Source organism: Canis aureus, chromosome 1, assembly GCF_053574225.1.
Source record: "Canis aureus isolate CA01 chromosome 1, VMU_Caureus_v.1.0, whole genome shotgun sequence".
In the NCBI taxonomy this organism is placed as follows: domain Eukaryota; kingdom Metazoa; phylum Chordata; class Mammalia; order Carnivora; family Canidae; genus Canis; species Canis aureus.
In genome coordinates this window covers 79,365,926-79,384,396 of record NC_135611.1, presented here as the reverse complement: position 1 = coordinate 79,384,396, position 18,471 = coordinate 79,365,926, and the positions used below count along the sequence as shown (strand labels likewise).

The following is an 18,471-nucleotide window of genomic DNA, read 5'->3' as shown; positions in this document are numbered from 1 at the left end:
GGGGTCTCTCATGTTCTGTCTCCCTCTCTGATATTTCCCACTCATTTTCTCTCCTTTCCCCTTTAATCCCTTTCACTATTTTTTATATTCCCTGTATGAATGAAACCATATAATGCTTTTCCTTCTCCAATTGTCGTATTTCATTCAGCATAATACCCTCTAGTTTCATCCACATTGAAGCAAATGGTGGGTATTTGTCATTTCTAATGGCTGAGTAATTTCCATTGTATACATAGACCACATCTTCTTTATCCATTCATCTTTCGATGGACACCGAGGCTCCTTCCACAGTTTGGCTATTGTGGCCATTGCTGCTAGAAACATTGGGGTGCAGGTGTCTCAACTTTTCACTGCATCTGTATCTTTGGAGTATATCCTCAGTAGTGCAATTGCTGGGTCATAGGGCAGGTCTATTTTTAACTCTTTGAGGAACCTCCACACAGTTTTCCAGAGTGGCTGCACCAGTTCACATTCCCACCAACAGTGCAAGAGGGTTCTCCTTTCTCCACATCCTCTCCAACATTTGTTGTTTCCTGCCTTGTTAATTTTCCCCATTCTCACTGGGGTGAGGTGGTATCTCATTGTGGTTTTGATTTCTATTTCCCTGATGGCAAGTGATGCAGATCATTTTCTCATGTGCATGTTGGCCATGTCTGTGTCTTCCTCTGTGAGATTTCTCTTCATGTCTTTTGCCCATTTCATGATTGGATTGTTTGTTTCTTTGGTGTTGAGTTTAATAAGTTCTTTATAGATCTTGGAAACTAGCCCTTTATCTGATAGGTCATTTGCAAATATCTTCTCCCATTCTGTAGGTTGTCTTTTAGTTTTGTGGACTGTTTCTTTTGCTGTGCAGAAGCTTTTTATCTTGATTATGTCCCAATAATTCATTTTCGCTTTTGTTTCCCTTGCCTTCATAGATGTATCTTGCAAGAAGTTGCTGTGGCCAAGTTGAAAAAGTTGCCTGTGTTCTCCTCTAGGATTTTGATGGATTCTTGTTTCACATTTAGGTCTTTCATCCATCTTGAGGTTATCTTTGTGTATGGTGTAAGAGAATGGCCTAGTTTCATTCTTCTGCACGTGGCTGTCCAATGTTCCCAGCACCATTTATTGAAGAGATTGTCCTTTTTCCAGTGGATAGTCTTTCCTGCTTTGTCAAATATTAGTTGACCATAGAGTTAAAGGCCCATTTCTGGGTTCTCTATTCTGTTCCATTGATCTATGTGTCTGTTTTTGTGCCAGTACCACACTGTCTTGATGATCACAGCTTTGTAGTACAACTTGAAATTCGGCATTATGATGCCCCTGGTTCTGGTTTTCTTTTTCAATATTCCCCTAGGTATTCGGTGTCTTTTCTGATTCCACACAAATCTTAAGATGATTTGTTCCAACTCTCTGAAGAAAGTCCATGGTATTTTGATAGGGATTGCATTGAATGATAGGGTAACATTGACATTTTCACAATATTAATTCTTCCAATCCATGAGCATGGAATATTTTTCCATCTCTTTGTGTCTTCCTCAATTTCTTTCAGAAGTGTTCTGTAGTTTTTAGGGTATAGGTCTTTTACCTCTTTGTTTAGGCTTATTCCTAGATATCTTATGTTTTTGGGTCCAATTGTAAATGGGATTGACTCCTTAATTTCTCTTTCTTCAGTCTCATTGTTAGTGTATAGAAATGCCACTGACTTCTGGGCAATGATTTTGTATCCTGCCACACTGCCAAATTGCTGTATGAGTTCTAGCAATCTTGGGGTGGAGTCTTTCGGTTTTCATATACAGTATCATGTTGTCTGCAAAGAGGGAGAATTTGACTTCTTTGCCAATTTGAATGCCTTTAATGTCTTTTTGTTGTCTGATTGCTGAGGCTAGGACTTCCAGTACTATGTTGAATAGCAGTGGTGAGAGCCGACATCCCTGTTGTGTTCCAGATCTTAGGGGAAAGGCTCTCAGTGTTTCCCCATTGAGAATGATATTTGCTGTGGGCTTTTCACAGATGGCTTTTATGATGCTGAGGAAAGTTCCCTCTATCCCTACACTCTGAAGAGTTTTGATCAGGAATGGATGCTGAATTTTGTCAAATGCTTTCTCTGCATCTATTGAGAGGATCATATGGTTCTTGTGCAGGACACTGATCTGCTGTCCCCCGGCACCCTGGTCAATGTGGCACATGGCGCCAGTAGCAGCGGTGGTGTGGAGAGCAGCCGGCACCTGAGCCGCAGCAACATTGATATTCCCCGAAGCAATGGTGTTAAGGACCCCAAAAGGCAGTGGCCCCGAAAGAGGAGCGACTCATCCACCTACGAGCTGGACACCATCCAGCAGCACCAGGCCTTCCTATCCAGCCTCCATGCCAATGTGCTGAGGAACGAGCCCAGCTCCCGCCGTTCGAGCAGCTCCACCATGCTGTATGGCTCAGGGGCCGTGGGGAAATTTGACTATGAGATCGCAGATCTTTTCCTCTTTGGGTGCCCACTGGGGCTGGTCCTGGCCTTGAGGAAGAGTGTCATCCCTGCCCTGGATGTTTTCCAGCTGCGGGCGGCCTGCCAGCAAGTCTACAGCCTCTTCCACCCCGCGGACCCGTCGGCCTCCCGCTGGAGCACAGCTGGAGTGGAGATTCCAGGCCCTGCTGCCTTTCAGCATCCCCCGCTACCAACGCTACCCGCTGGGGCACGGCTACTCCACACTGCTGGCAGACGCACTCCAGACCAACAACACGGTCTTTCAAGAGCACATGGCCCCCTCCTCGCCCAGTGCCGCCACCACCACCCGAGACTTCCGCCGAGCCAGTGAGATCAGCATTGCCAGCCAGGTGTCGGGCATGGCCGAGAGCTACACAGCATCCAGCATTGCCCAGATTGCAACAAAGTGGTGGGGTCAGAAGCGACTATGCCCTGTACTGCCCTGATGCCCTGACAGCCTTCCCCACGGTGGCCCTGCCCCACCTCTTCCACACCAGCTACTGGGAGTCAACAGATGTGGTCTCCTTCCTGCTGAGACAGGTCATGAGGCATGACAACTCCAGCATCTTGGAGCTGGATGGCAAAGAGGTTTCGGTGTTCACCCCCTCAAAGCCAAGAGAGAAGTGGCAGAGCAAGAGGACCCATGTGAAGCTGAGGAATGTGACCGCCAACCACCGGATCAATGATGCAGTCGCCAATGAGGATGGCCCACAGGTTCTGATGGGCCGGTTCATGTATGGGCCCCTGGATATGGTCACTCTGACTGGAGAGAAGGTGGATGTGCACATCATGATGCAGCCACCCTTGGGCCAGTGGCTGTACCTGGACACACTGGTGACCAACAGCAGCAGGCGGGTCTCCTACACCATATATGAGCCCCACCGCTGGGTGTGGGCGTCTACCCCATCAAGATGGTGGTCAGGGGAGACCACACATTTGCTGACAGCTACATCATCGTGCTGCCCAAGGGCATGGAGTTTGTGGTCTTCAGTACTGATGGCTCCTTTGCCACCAGCGTGCCCATCATGGGCAGTGACCCCAAAGTGCGGGCCAGGGCTATGGACGTGGTGCGGCACTGGCAGGACCTGGGCTACCTCATTATCTATGTGACGGGCCGGCCTGACATGCAGAAGCAGAGGGTGGTGGCATGGCTGGCCCAGCACAGCTTCCCCCACGGCGTGGTGTCCTTCTGTGATGGCCTGGTGCACGACCCGCTGCGGCACAAGGCCAACTTCCTGAAGCTGCTCATCTCTGAGCTGCACCTGCGCGTGCACGCGGCCTACGGCTCCACCAAGGACGTGGCGGTCTACAGCTCCATCAGCCTGTCCCCTATGCCGATCTACATCATGGGCTGGCCCACCAAGAAGCTGCAGCAGCAGTGCCAGGTCATCATGGATGGCTGTGCGGCTCACCTGGCCCAGCTCAAGAACAACCACCAGGCACGGCCGGCCTGCAATGCTGCCACCCGCATGGCACTGTGGAAAGGCAGCTTCGGCCTGCCAGGCCAGGGTGACTTCTTGTGCTCCCGGAACCACCTGCTCTGTACCATCTCAGCCAGCCCAGCGGGCCTGGCCACCGGCATGATCGGACACAGAGCTAGGCAGATGGCGAGCAGCGGGGACAGCGCAGCATGAGTGTGGCAGCTGGCTGCTGGGGCCGCACCATGGCCCGCCGGCTTGAGCCAGGGGCAGCCGCGGGCCCCAAGTAGGACACCGTTAGTGAGGCGCTGAGGTCTCCATGGTGCTAGGCCAGGGCGGCCAGCCCCGCCAGGAGGCTTGGCCTGGGCACACAATGTCGACTGGAGACAAGCTTGTCCCAGGGCCTGGTAGAGGACATAGGCCATGCCACACAGCCCTCCTAGCCCTGCCTCATGTCCTAGGGTCTGAGGGGTTCCAGCTTGCAAGAAGACCTGTCCCAGGATGACAGAGGGACCAGGAGTCCCCATGCGGACTGGCCCATGAGGCACTCCTAGACATTTGCCCTGCGTTGACCTCCCAGCATCCTGATGCTGGACTTGGGCCCAGCCTGTCACCTCCCATCCACTAGCTCACCCTTACCCCTCCAGATCCCCTCCCACTTGGTAGCAGCTCCACTGGGGGACAGCCTGCTTCTTGTTAACTCAAGTTACTCAACTGTTCAACCTCACTGGTTTTGCACTGATTTTTGAGAGTGGAGATCCATTACTGTCTCCTGTGACTACAGACATGCATGAAAATCCAACGTTTGCTAATCTGGGACCTATAGCCACACAGAAGGCTCCAGGGCAGCAAATCTTTGTGCAAGCAGGAGAGAAAGGCCATATCTTAATTTCTGCAGCGCTGCCTGGCCCACCAGCACTGTGGCAGCCCTGTACCCTTGTCCACCTGTCCACGTGCTCCACTTGGAACCCAGTCCGGTGGCGAGGCCCAGAGCCGGCTCCCAAGAAGCCATGCCTTGGGCTCCTGGGCCTAGCCAGGCCCAGCCTCCTCTTCGACGCCTCGCCTGCCGCCAGTCAAGGCCATGTGCCTTGGCTTTCCTGCATTTCTACACCTTTCTACTTCTCCAATCTGATTTCTATGAGGTTTTTTTTAAAAGAGGAAAAACAAAACAAAACAAAAAATAAAAAACAAATATGCCTTCTGGCCCTCTGGCCCTCTCGGTGCTCTCTGGAACCCCAATAGATTTTTTCCTTCTGAGGCTATTATTTATTTCCCTTAACCTTTCCTCATGGTCTTTTAATTGTTTTTCTTTTTTCCTCAGCTTCCTTCCTGGTCATCAACTTGTCCTCTATGTCTCTCACTTTCTTCTACCTCATTAACCCTCAGTCGTTAGCACCTCCAGTTTGGTTTGGATTGCATCTCATTTAATTGATTTTTAATTTCGGCCTGATTAGATCTAAACTCTGCAGTCATGAAGTCTCTTGAATCCTTTATGCTTTTTTCCAGAGCCACAAGTAGCTTTATAATTGTGCTTCTGAATTGGCTTTCTGACATTGAATTGTAATCCAAATTCTGTAACTCTGTGGCAGAGAGTACTGTTTCTGATTCTTTCTTTTGTGGTGAGTTCTTTCTAGTCATTTTGCTCAGTGCAGAGTGGCTGCATGAGCAGGCTGAGTCAAGAATATCAACCACGACCTAAATAAATTTCACCCTAGATGATTCTGCTGAGGTCAGAGACCAGAAATTGAAAACAAAGATCAGAATGAAATAAAACAAAAGGACCACTAAAGTGAAAAACAAATTAAAAAAAAAGTAGTAAAAAATAAAAGGCCAAGAATCCCAAAGAAGAGGGGAAAAAAAGAAAAAAGAAAAAAGAAAAATAAAGGAGAAGAAAAAAGAAAGGGAGGGAAGTGGGGGATGGTGGTGATGACAAAGTTGTATTGGAGGGAGAATGTAGCTTATCTGAGGGGTTCTAGAGGGTGATCCTCTTGATTCTGAATATATTAAGTTCTGTATGTTAGAAGATGCTCAGTCCCAAATTTATATAAACCAGAAATACTTGTAGAAGGCCCCGACACTAACCACCAAAACATAAATGAGATAAAAGAGGGGGGCAGAATGGGAGTGAAGAGAGAATATAATCTCACAGAATGAACCAGCACGGTATACCACTTGGTTCTGGGTGCATGCTGGTCATGTTTTAGAAGGTATTAACTTCTGCCATTGTAGAACAAAATGAGGCAGAGAAAACAAAAAACACAAAACAAAACAAGACAAAACAAAAAAAGTATTTTGTATATTTCCCAAAATTAAGTTGAGTATGTTGAAGGGAATCTAGAAGTGGAAAATATATCTAGGACCTGTAGTTGTAGAAGTATGAAAGTCAAAAAGAAAGAATCCTAAAAATAAAGAGGTGGTAAAATATTTTAGTTAAGGTGGGAAAAGAGAAAAAAAATTGGAAATTTATAGTCTGATATAAAAATGAGTTGTACTGGAAAAAGGAAGAAAGAAAAAACATTAGGAGGGGTAGCCTCTGGTTCTACATACTGTAAATCCCTTGACTTCCCCTGGAGCTTTCCAGCGCTGCCTGGTCCAGAACTTGCTCTTCCCCTGTCCTTCCAGCTGGTCTTTTGGGGGAGGGGCCGGCTGTGCTGATTCTCAGGTGTGTGCACCTGGGGGAGGAGCCCTGCCCCCACCCCTGCTGGGTGCCAGGCTCAGTAGAGCTGTTTACCCTGTGAGGCCTCTGTCCTCTGGTGGTTCCTCCAGGAGGAACAACAACACTGGCAGAGGCAAGCTCTCCAGCTCTAGAGTCAGCTCCCCACTAGTAACTACCACAGTCTCCCAGTCCACACTGGCCTAGGTGCTCTCGGGGAGGCGGGGCACTGATCTACCCAGATTGGGGCGCCTGGTGGCAGGAGAGTTCTCCCTGTCCTGTGCCCTCCCTGCCTCCACCTGTCTCAGGGGGAGCGCAGGATCCTGGGCTGTGTCTGCTTGGCGCCTTGGGATCCGGGGCCTGTGCTGCTGGAATTGTGCTCTCCGGGCTGCGGCTCCCGAAGGGAAGGGGGCGCAGACTCCTTGGCTTGGAGCCGCCTACCTGACTGACTGGCTTCTTCCAGATGCCAAATAAAATCTTTAAAAAGAAAAGAAAAGTGATTCCTGAGCACAATTCTTCAACTGCTTCTCACCGGGAGCAAGTCTGAGACCTTCCTCTGAGTGGAGTCACTGCAGGCCTGTCAGAAATGGTGGAGCTCTTGGATCTGCATGTCTGTTGCTAGGGTAATTTCACAACAGGATTCAACTGGATTCCAAAGAGGATTTGCAACAAAAGTCTCATTCTGTGGTAAACAAAAAAGTGGCATGTTGGAATCTTCACATTTTTGGCTAGGTGACTCTTCAAATACCAGGTGGAATCAACATGGTAGGCTTTACCTCAGTGGCAGCCCTTTTGCTCTGGATCTGGAAACCAACACATGTAGAAAGACACAGCCATCACTTCAATATTCAGTTCAAGTTTGATGTTCCTGTGTTATACCTTGTCCTCCTTTTCTAGTTTTTTACTGTGCTCTGGGGGAAAAGAAAAGACTCAAAATTGCAATGAAATGATGAAGGTTTATGGTTTTTTGTTTTTGTTTTTTTCAAATTCCCAAGAAAGTAGTGGAAAAGAGCCCTCCTAACCATTGTGAATTTTTTTTTTTGTTTTGATTTGTTTTTGTATTATTTAGTCATAGAATTAGTGGTACAGCTAGGTTCTTTTTATTTTTCTTATTTCAGAAACAAAAGTTCTATAATAAATTCCTATTTGAATTATGTGTGAATTCCTGTTTTGGCTTTTAAACTGTAGGTGAAATTCACTTTTATGAATGTCAAGAAATAATGACTATATAAAAGAGGGAAGTTTTAGCTTTCATAACTCAGCAACACAATTCTTGCTCTAACCTTCTCTTTTTTAGCACTTTGTGTTGCTTTTTATTTTTCTCTCCTATCAGCTCTCACATTGATGTCATTCAAATATAAAGGTAAGAAAAGTGCCAAATTTATATTTGTATCTAAAACAGGCCTGTGGTACAGGTCCTCTGACAGGAAAGTGATAGCAAGGAAAGAAACAAGCAAACAGAAATAAAAGGGCGTACAATAAATAGATTCAATGCAGGCAATAGAAGGAAATTTCTAATGTATATATATATTAATTTCTTGGAAGTTAAAACCAAAGAAATTGCCCAGAAAATTGAATAAAAAGATGAAAAGTATAGAATATATGAAAAGAAAAGAGGACTATCCTAGGAGTTTCACCATAAGTAATTAAGTGGAAGTTCAACTAAAATATAAAACAGAAAAAATTTTGAAGAAATACTGCAAGAGAATTTCCAGAACTGAAAAACACACATCTTCAGATTGGAAAAACTCATTGGGTACTAAGCAAATGAATAAAATAAAATTAAAAAATACTTAGGCCTATCAGAAAATCTAATAACAATAAAGAAAAAGAGGAAGCCCTAGAAGCTTTAGGTGTGAGAGAAACAATTATTATCCACCACAAAACAATTGATCAAATAGAATGAAATAGAATTCAACTGCCATCAGATTTCTTAATAAATATTCGGGATGTCCTAAAATAGGGAAGTAATGCCTTTAAACTCTGAAGGGAAGTATTTTCTTTTCTTTTTTCTTTTTTTTTTTTTAAGATTTTATTTATTTATTCATGAGAGACTCAGAGAGAGAGAGACAGAGACATAGGCAGATGGAGAAGCAGACTCCCCACAAGGAGCCTGATGTGGGACTCGATTCCAGCATCCTGGGATCATGCCCTGGGCCAAAGGCAGATGCTCAACCGCTGAGCCACCCAGGCGTCCCTGAAGGGAAGTATTTTCAATCCCAAATTCTATGTTCAGGCAAATTATCAATAGAATGTGAAGTGAAAATAAGTTGATTTTCAAATATACACATTCTGAAAATGTATCTCTTTTGATCCTCCTCTTAGAAAGCTACTGTAGGATATATTTCAGGAAAACAAGAGAAAAAATGAAAAAAATGAGAAGGACATGAAATCTAGCAAAGGGGGAATCTGCAACAAGAAAGCAGTGGAGTGTCTGAGTGACTGACTGAGGCACAGCAGACAGAGCAGACCCCGGCAGAAGATGAGAACTACAGAGTGAAGGTCTTCCAGAAAACAAGGCCAAATTTTTAAAAAAGGGATTCTGTTTAGTCAACTGAAAAATCTACCAACAGGCATTTGAAAGATCTGTTGGAATATTTGGAAAATGTAGTGACGATTCCGAATGAAACTGGGAGTTATGGAGGGGAAAGGCAATGGTTAATTCCATGGGCAAAATGTAAGAAAAAGAAGTGCAATCATGGTATAAACTACCAACACATATTAAGTAATGTAAACCCTTCCTGTTAAAAAAAAAAAGTGTTAAACTACATTGGGAGAAGGAAGTAAGAGGGGGAGAGAGAGAGAAAGAGAGAGAGAGAGATGGAGAGTGTCTGTATGTGTGTGTATGTGTGTCCATATGCTTGTGTGTGTTTGACTGAGGGCAGGGCAGACTTAAATGGTAGACCATAACAAAAATAAACTGATAATATCTGAAATTGATGATTGAAGAAATGATAATGAAAATCAATTATTTTAGAGTATCTAGGGGGGTGCCTGAGTGGCTCAATCGGTTAAGCATCTGCCTTTGGCTCAGGTCATGATCTCAGGGTCCTGGGGTGGAGCCCCACCAGGAGCTCCCTGCTCAGCAGGGAGTCTGCTTCTCCCTTTCCTTCCACCCTTCTCCCCCTATCCCCACTCATGCTCTCTCTCTTTCTCCCAAATAAATAAATCTTTAAAGATAAAAAATAAAAAATTGAGATAAGTAGAAGAAACAGCCAAAAAAATTAGAACCTTTAGGGGACCTGGTTGGGTAATAGAAAAAAAATAGCCTGGAGGAGGCTATTTATATTAAAAACTATTGGAAAATATGTGACTTGAAATCATGTCATTCATTATTTTTTTTAAAAGATTTTATTTATTTATTCATGAGAGACAAACTGAGAGAGAGGCAGAGACACAGGCAGAGGGAGAAGCAGGCTCCATGCAGGGAGCCTGATGTGGGATTTGATCCTGGAACTCCAGGATCATACCCTGGGCCAAAGGCAGGCTCCAAACTGCTGAGCCACCCGGGGATCCCTCATTCATTACTTTAAAATAAAATAAAAAATAATTTAAAAAATAAACATAAACTACTCTCAATTATAATGTTTTTGTCTACTAATATAAATGTAGTTCCTTTTTATGCTATCAATACCATTCATGATTTTGAGACAAATTATGCTGCATGGGCTTAAGAAAATGATCATGCTCCCCACCATGGTTTCTTTAAAATAATATTTTTTTTAAAAAAGGGAGAATTGTATTCTATCACAAGGAATTGGGTGAAGAATTCATAGGATTTGGATACATGACATCTGCCCAGAGGTTTGCATATTATTCAAGTTTTGAAGAATTTGCTGAGGATATTAGACTGGTACATAATCCTAACTAAGGTGATTCAAATCCAAACATGGATGTATTTTAATTCATGATATCAAACTAGCCCTGAGATAAAGTGTGTGTATGTGTGTGTGTGTGTGTGCATGTGTGTTGTACATAGTGGAGGAATGAGTTGGTGGCAGACAAAGTAATAAGAATCACACAGCTTTCCTGTTCTCCAAGGATTACTATTGATGCTTCTGATCCCTGGGGCTTATGGATGAACTGTGTCTCAGTCCATGGTATTCTTTATTTTTGGGCAATGCGTTATCAGAGGAAACTCTTTGTGTCATTAAATCAGTACAGTGGCTCCTGTCTTTTGAGGTCTTACCAGTTACACCACCAGCATTCCTGCACCATTTCTTGTTTCTTTCTCTTTGTTCTCAGCCTAAGTGGTACATGGTTTGCTTAGTCTCCTCCAGACTATTTCCCTCCAGCACATTGCTCAGCGCAGCAGCCACAGGGGTGAGGCCCCCCACCTCAGTACACAAAGAGCCTAATTTAAATCCTCTCTCATGATTCAGGGTCCAGCTTTGAACCCACCTCTTAATCATGACACAGACCACTTCATCTGCCTCACAAGATTTCTTCTTAATTCTTTTAAGTGCCTTTATTTAGTTATTTTGATTGTGTTAGCATTCCTGTTTGTTTGATTATGCTCTAACCTTGCAATTACGATTTTTTTCTTTTAGTGCACCACATGCTATGGCACTGAGAAAAGGGTTGCTGGGTGTCAAGTGTTCTGAAACTATTTAGAGGTCAATGGCCCTCTAAAATACAGCACCTGTAACATTGATTTGCAAGACAGATGTGCTTTTAAAACAAAGTACTTTTATAAATGGTCTCATTAGGGATAGCTTATTTTATGCTGTGAAAGACAGGATACTAGAAGGAATGTTGACGATGACTACATATTAGGTACCCCCTTCCCTTTGGGATTGAGGGGAAATGGGGAATCATTTAACTATTCATTAATATGCTTAGAAAAAATCCAATATTCACTTTAATCAAAATCATATAACCAACCTTCTTTTTACAGAATACCTAGTGCCAGGGCTGGCCAGTGTGTTTGTTTCCCTGGTAGAAGCCTCCAGTCCTTGCTGACTGATTGGATTGTGACATTTACCAGTATTAAGTTAATTCAATTCCATCCAATTCAATCAGTAATCGTGTACCAATTACATTGTGCAAGTATACTACTTGCAATACAATTTGCCTACATCTCAGATCCTGTCCTGGAAGAGTCACAGTCTAGTAGGAGGAATAAACATATGATTAATTAAGCATACCAGGTTGTGACAAATATAAGAAAGAAAACACCATGACGATCATAGGGGCAATTTTCTATACCTGGAGTTAATGTGCTCACAAACATATATGCAATAGTATAATGCAATTCTTATTTTGAAGATTTTTTAAATACTTTTTCTACTCATGCATCTCTTTTCAGCATTTTCTAGTGATTTTGAATTCTTTCAAAATCAGAGTAGTGGAAATGGAAATGGTAATATTAGTTCATTTGTGTGAATATTTTCTGGACTAAAAATGTGATGGGACAAGGTGCTAGATCTCCACTCAGAAACTTTCTAGAACCAAAACACACTGAGCTTCAATATCTAATCTGGGATGTTCCTCCATTCTTCCGGAGTTGTCATTGTCCAGAAAAGCATCATCACATTTGTATTTTCTTTTTGAACATCAGCATTGGCAAGAGTAGCCTATAATGCAATTATGTTGGTCCCTGAGTGCCAAAGGGTAAACCTCTCCAAAGCCATTTAAATTAATCAAGAAAGCAAAATGTTAATAAGTCAATATTGCGAGTAAGCAGGGAAAATTTGTATCCTGAGCATCATCCCATCTGCAAAACTGGGTATGATAAATGAAATAGCAATATGAAATGTGACTTGGTTTGAGAATAATGTTTGATGATGTGCATAGCCTGTTCAAGTCACCAATTAGATATAATCAGAAGAAAGAGTCGTTTAAAAATGTTTCTCTACTTCATTTTGGTGGAATATGATTCTACAGAACACATTCAGAATTAAGATGCTTGTATGTATTTAGTTTAATTAAATATTTTATCAAATGTCATCTACTTATTATTTCCACTCTACAATTTTCCATAATACTCAGAAGAGTTAGCTAATTTTTAGCATTTCTGTTGACTGTCTCAAAATTGAACACTATTGTTTTATGCTTCTATACATCTTGTGGTTGTCACAAAATCTCTTCCTCTCATCACCTTCAGCTTTGCTGAGAAAACCAAGTGGAATTAGTAATCACTCACAGCATTTAGAAGCTCAGCTGACCTGAATGAAAAGCTCAGGGCACATCCAGGTTGAAAAATAAATTGCTTTGCCTTGTTGCAATCTTTGCATATTTCCACTCCATTCCCTATGATTGTTTCTTATTCTTAATCAAAAGGAAAATGCAAACAGATACATTATGTAAGACAGTGGACTAGGAACTGGGCACCAGGTATAGACCATTTAATTAAAAGGTATAAGATGAATAGACTGTAAAATCTAGTCCTATATAGAAAGAGTTGGCTTAGCAGAATTGAATGATGATCTAAGTTAACACATGTGAATTTCTGGAAGAGCGGAAAATAGCTTTGAATTCATATTAGCTTTGCTTTTACTTTATTGTGTTTCAGGTCCAAGATCACAGGCTAAGTAAAATTTTTTAAAAATAAAGAATAGAAGGAAAAAAAGGAAAGGACAGATGAAGTTAAAAAGACATCAGTCATATAAGTATAGAGTTGCAGATTTCAATCAAAGAATATTATTCTGCTTTGCTTGTCTAGTGTTAAATGACCATCAGCATATATCTTAATAATTTCCAAACTCTTCTAATGGTGATTAGGAAGAATCAAGAAATGGCTGGACTCTGGCTTCCAAATAGCTTAAGCCAGATTGATAATAACAAAGAAGCAACGTTACAGAGAGGAATTTTGTGATGTTTGCTAGGGGGCACTGTGAGGCCATCTTTGCCTTGTTTGTTCCTTTGAGTTGTTAGTGGTTGGTCCATTTTAATTATCTGCATTTCTGTGAGACATGAAGTATTACACCGTTAATTATGGAGTTTTCATCTTCATAATTGTTTTTATCTAGCTACTTTGACTCCACATATTTCCTGTGCCCTTCAAATTCTATGTTTTCTGGTGGGATTTGGGTAAATTGAAAATACTAGATCATAGTGAGGGCTTCATCTGGGAAATGTAACTAAATCCCACCTCCCCTACAAAAAGTGACATTTGTTTTCCCCTAGAATAGCCAGGTGTGAGCACATTACAGAGTTTGCTGTTGAGTATCCAAATCTTGGGATTTGTATGCTGAGAAGCATTCCTTCTTTTCTGAAATTGACAATGGATTTTTGAAAACAGGATGCAATCCTTTCTATCATCAGCAGGGCCAGGGTTCACCCATGACCACAGTGTGATTAAATAAGAATATTAAAAAGCACCTGGGGACAGGACACTCCTATCAGTCTTGCTTCAGAGATTTTAATTTTCTGAGGTAAACCACAGTAGTTTCTAAGACACTGCTGCTTGTACCTCAGAGTATCAAAACTGAGTCAACAAATTGACTTTGGCTTCTGCTGATGCCATTTGTCCATAGTAGAGTTTTGTTTTTTTTTTAACTAAATTGCATTTGATATTTTCATGGTCCAGGTAAAGCCACTCAACAGTTGAATTCTTTCATTCAAATTCTCAGAAATTAAGAAAACAACTTTTACCATAAATGCTCCAACAAGGAGCAGACAAAGAGGAGTCATGGAGTCAGCAGAAAGGGAGAATCTTTAGCTGAAGATCTGTAGTGATTTCAGACAAGCATAGCCTCTGCTTGATGTATAGGGGATGAAATCAATCATTTGCTTGCAAGTCCAAGTGGCAGTCAATGGATTCTGCAAGGGGAAGAGCCATCCAGATGGCATATACCCATAAAGCAATCCTTCTCAAAACTTTAAGCTAAAACTCACTTCATTTCTAAGAGCCCCAGGTCTGAGAGTAGGCCCTCTGTGATGACCAATGGACATGTGTCCAAGGCATGATGGGGTTTTCCTAGCCATTGCTTACATTCAAATTTTTATTTGGGTAGACAACTGTTTCCAACCCAATATCTATTTCTCATTTGCTTCCTTACTCACACAATACCAATTTTACTGGGTGTAGTAATTGCCCAGCTAAAAAACCTACTTTTTCTAACCTTCCCTGTAACTAATTTTTTCCCATGTGAAACAATTCTGACCCATGAATTTGAAAGAAAATTTTTGGTTTGTGCTTCCAATAAATCATATAAGATGGGACAAATTTGGCTAGCTTGTCTGTTAGCCTTTTGTCTTTTCCAGGCTTCTTTAATTCTGGAACATAGATTCAATGATGATGCAGAGTAGGAACCATCTTATGGCCATGAGTTTACTAGCACATGATGGGATGGCTGAGCCCCATGACAGAAAGTGCTATCATAAAGCCTATGCCAATACTGGACTCCCTAACTCACTGTAGACTTCTCTCTTTTTTTTTTCCTTTAGATTTCTCATTACCTGATAAATAAAACCTCTACTTAATACAAGACACTGATATTTCAGTTTTCCCTTAATGCTGCTGAATAAAATTCTTACCTGATACATACACCCTATAGCAAAAAATATGAGCAATTTACATAATGAATAGCAAATTTTATTTTTTTAGATTTTATTTGTTTCTTTGTAAGAGAGAGCAAGCATGAGGGGAGGTGAGGCAGAGGGAGAAGCAGACTCCCTGCTGAGCAGGGAGCCTGACACAGGGCTCCATCCCAGGACTCTGAGGTTATGACCTGAGCCAAAGGCAGACACTCAACTAACCTAGCCACGTAGGTACCCCTGAATAACAAACTTTAAATTTCTTCAGTTTCTTATTTTCTTTGGAAAAATTCAAACATCTTATTTTTTATACCACAACATACTTAAAGTAAAATTGATGATCCAGATAGTGTTGTGGCATTTATCCTCTGGATTCTCATAGTGACATGTAGTGACATGATGTGTATCCAATATGGAAAATACCACATTAGAGTAAATTCCAGGAACTTTGCAACAACATGTATTCCCTAAAAACACTGGCAGTAGGTTAAGCTTTAGTATTCTCATATCTAAAATGGGAATAAAGGGAACTGGATGGCTCAGTCAGTTAAGCATCTGCCTTTGGCTCAGGTCATGATCCCAGGGTCCTGGGATTGAGCCCTGTGTCAGGCTCCCTGCTCTGCAGGAGTCTGCATCTCCCTTTCCCTCTGCCCCTTCTCCCCCCACTCATGCTCTTTCTCTCTCTCCTTCTCTCTCTCTAAAATAAATAAATAAAATCCTTAAAAAATAATAAAAATAAAATGGAAATAAAATATTAAAAACATCTCATTGTTGGGGCACCTGGGTGGCTCAGTCAAATAAGCAGTTGTATTTGGCTCAGTCATGATCCTGGGGTCCTGGAACTGAGCCCATGACATGCTTTCTTGCTCAGTGGGGAATCTCCTTCTCCCTCAACCTTTTTCTCCCCCATGCTCTCTCTCTTGCTTTTCTCTCAAATAAATAAAATCTTTACTAAAAATAAAAAAATAAAATAAAAACATCTCATTGTGTGATGCTAAATCACCTAATGTTGTGATTGGAATGCTCTCTGCTCACATTCTGTTGAATGAAAGACCAAAAAACAAAAGAGACAAAAGAAAATTCAGAAATCCTGAAGATCTGAAAGGTAACTTTACCTTTAATGAGAACATTTAAAGCAGAAACAGGACACTTCAAATCAAAATGTCTTCTTTTTTTAAAAGATTTTATTAAAGAGAGCACACACATGTGCACATAAGCAGAGAGGGTACAGAGGGAAAAGTAGGGGGGAGCCTCCCTACTCAGCAGGGAGCCCAGTGTGGGACTGGATCCCAGGACCTTGACATCATGACCTAAACTGAAGTCAGATGCTTAACCAACTGAGCCACCCAGGTGCCCTTGAATCAAAGTGTCTTAAACCAGGTACATATGGAGCAGATCACATCAGCTGGACTTGTATTAAAAACCAGGAGCAATCTAAATTCAAGAAAATAAGATGAAGAACAAAGTCATGTTCAGAGATATCCTCTAAACTCATGAAAGTTAAAAATGATTATATAAATCTATACTTATCAATCCAGATTAAATATCTTTTTGACAAATAAAGCTTGAAATCCTTAGCTATCAAACAGATGGTAAGTTCCATTTGTAGGGCTTCATAAGTCACCTGCTGCCAAAACACAGAGATTGGCTGTGTGTCAGACCTAGAAAAGATATAGCATATAACTGAGTTGCAAAAAAAAGTAATCTAAGATATTTCATAAATGAAGAAATTGACATGTCTGACTTAGATCTAGATTTGATGTGGTGGAAAACAAAACCAGAAAAGGCCAATGTAACAAAATACAAAGGAATATTTAAAAGATATTAAAAGCCATCTGACAATGAATTTATATAGTATCTAAGGAGTCACGAAATTGTCATATGGAGAAAACATTAATTCTTCTATATTCATTAAAGCTGCTGAAATGGAAATAGACTTTTGATTGAATATCCCTTTCTGATTAAAAGGGAGGTGGTTTAGAGGCTATGAAGTTTAATTAAAAATGGCACTAGATTGAAAGTCAAGATCACGGTGATAATCCCAGCTCAGTCTTTAACATATGACCTTAAGAAAGGTATTTTCTCTAGGTCTTGGTTTACTCAACGGAAAATGAAGACAGTAATATCTACATTACAGGTCTGTAGTGAAGACTGAATCAGATAATATATGTAGAAGTCACTAGCAGAGGACTTAGCTTTTAGAAAATATTTCAAAAAAAAAATCCTTTCCTTGACCTAGGTGGTTTAGTGTTGTACATGATGGGGTGCAATACAGCCAATTTTTGTAGGTATCATACTGGGCAAGCTGAATTGCAGAGCATGCTGTGACTCACCAATATAGCACTGGACAAAGGGAAGAGAAATAGAGAGAGGGTTATAAATCTGACTACTAGGGAGTGGTAACCCACTGGTCCTGCTAATCATGAAAAGGTCGTGATGGATTCACAGTGCATTCAGGCAAGTGTCTATCTATAAAGGGATCTCATCAAGTGAATTGGCAGGGTGGCCAAGGATTCCAGGAAATAATCAAGGTCAAGACTATTAGGAATATGGTTCTAGGTGATGAGTGCATTCAGAAGACATCCATGTCAGTGACTGAGCAGCTGGTGAAAGTATAGAGCAGGCTTTTAAGAGCTGGCCAGAGCATCCCAAGAGCTTCCTTTCTCAGAAGACCAAGGGCATGTCAAGCTCAAATTTACAATAGCTGGATCAAAGGTATATGTATTTGTCATTTTAGTAGATTCTACCAAATTTACCTCCTTAGGAGTTTCATGAATTCATACTTCTATTGATGATTTGCCCTAAATCTGCAAATCAGAAGTGTGTTCTCCAGCATTTTGATTTTTGCTGATGTGACAGTGAAAACTCTGTATGTCTTAGTAGGCTGTTTGCTTGCCTAAAGGTATGATAGGATAAGTCTTAGTTTCTCCCACTTTTAATACCCTGGGTCAAACCTAGGAATTGTTGAGAAATGTTAACATCAGGTTCACTCTGGGAAAACAAGTAGCCAAGAAAACAAAGCATGGGCTCTTGCATTCAAATACACCTGATTTCAAAGCCATTTACACAATTATTTAGCCCCGGACCTTTAGTAATTTATTTAGTTTCTCAGCTATAGTGTCCTCTTTTGTAAATGGAATGGTTGAATTGTGGGATTTACTGAAAATCTTATAAAGCATCTGCCATTATATAAAGCATATATAAAAAGGTCTAATTTTCTAAAATTCAAACTCTTTTAAAAGTATTAAGTTGTGATTGGGTAATTGTGTTTGTGTGTGTGTTTTTTATGCTAAAATGCTATTTGTCCTATTTGTGCACTCTTTTGGAATTAAGATATCTAAATTCATTACTAATACAGAACGAATTATGCTCTGGACATTCTAGATAAGCAATGTGAAATGCATTTACCGATAATGTGTAACTAAATCAGTAAATTAGATTGTTATACCAGTAAACATGGT

General features: G+C 41.4%; 1 long non-coding RNA gene and 1 pseudogene across 5 annotated transcripts in view; one reads left to right on the top strand and one right to left on the bottom strand.

Annotated features, from left to right (window-relative positions):
* The window catches only part of LOC144318735 (uncharacterized), a 32,311-nt gene extending 25,109 nt beyond the window's left edge, over window positions 1-7,202 (bottom strand). For 2 of the 5 annotated variants that reach the window (XR_013384780.1, XR_013384782.1), the window contains exon 1: window positions 6,971-7,169. This is a non-coding gene — a long non-coding RNA (uncharacterized LOC144318735). Of the gene's footprint in view, window positions 1-6,970 lie in introns of all 5 variants that reach the window. The other 3 variants (XR_013384781.1, XR_013384785.1, XR_013384783.1) reach the window with 3 other exon arrangements.
* LOC144318733 (membrane-associated phosphatidylinositol transfer protein 2 pseudogene) lies at window positions 2,109-7,606 on the top strand (annotated as a pseudogene).
* The last annotated feature ends 10,865 nt before the right edge of the window (window positions 7,607-18,471 follow it).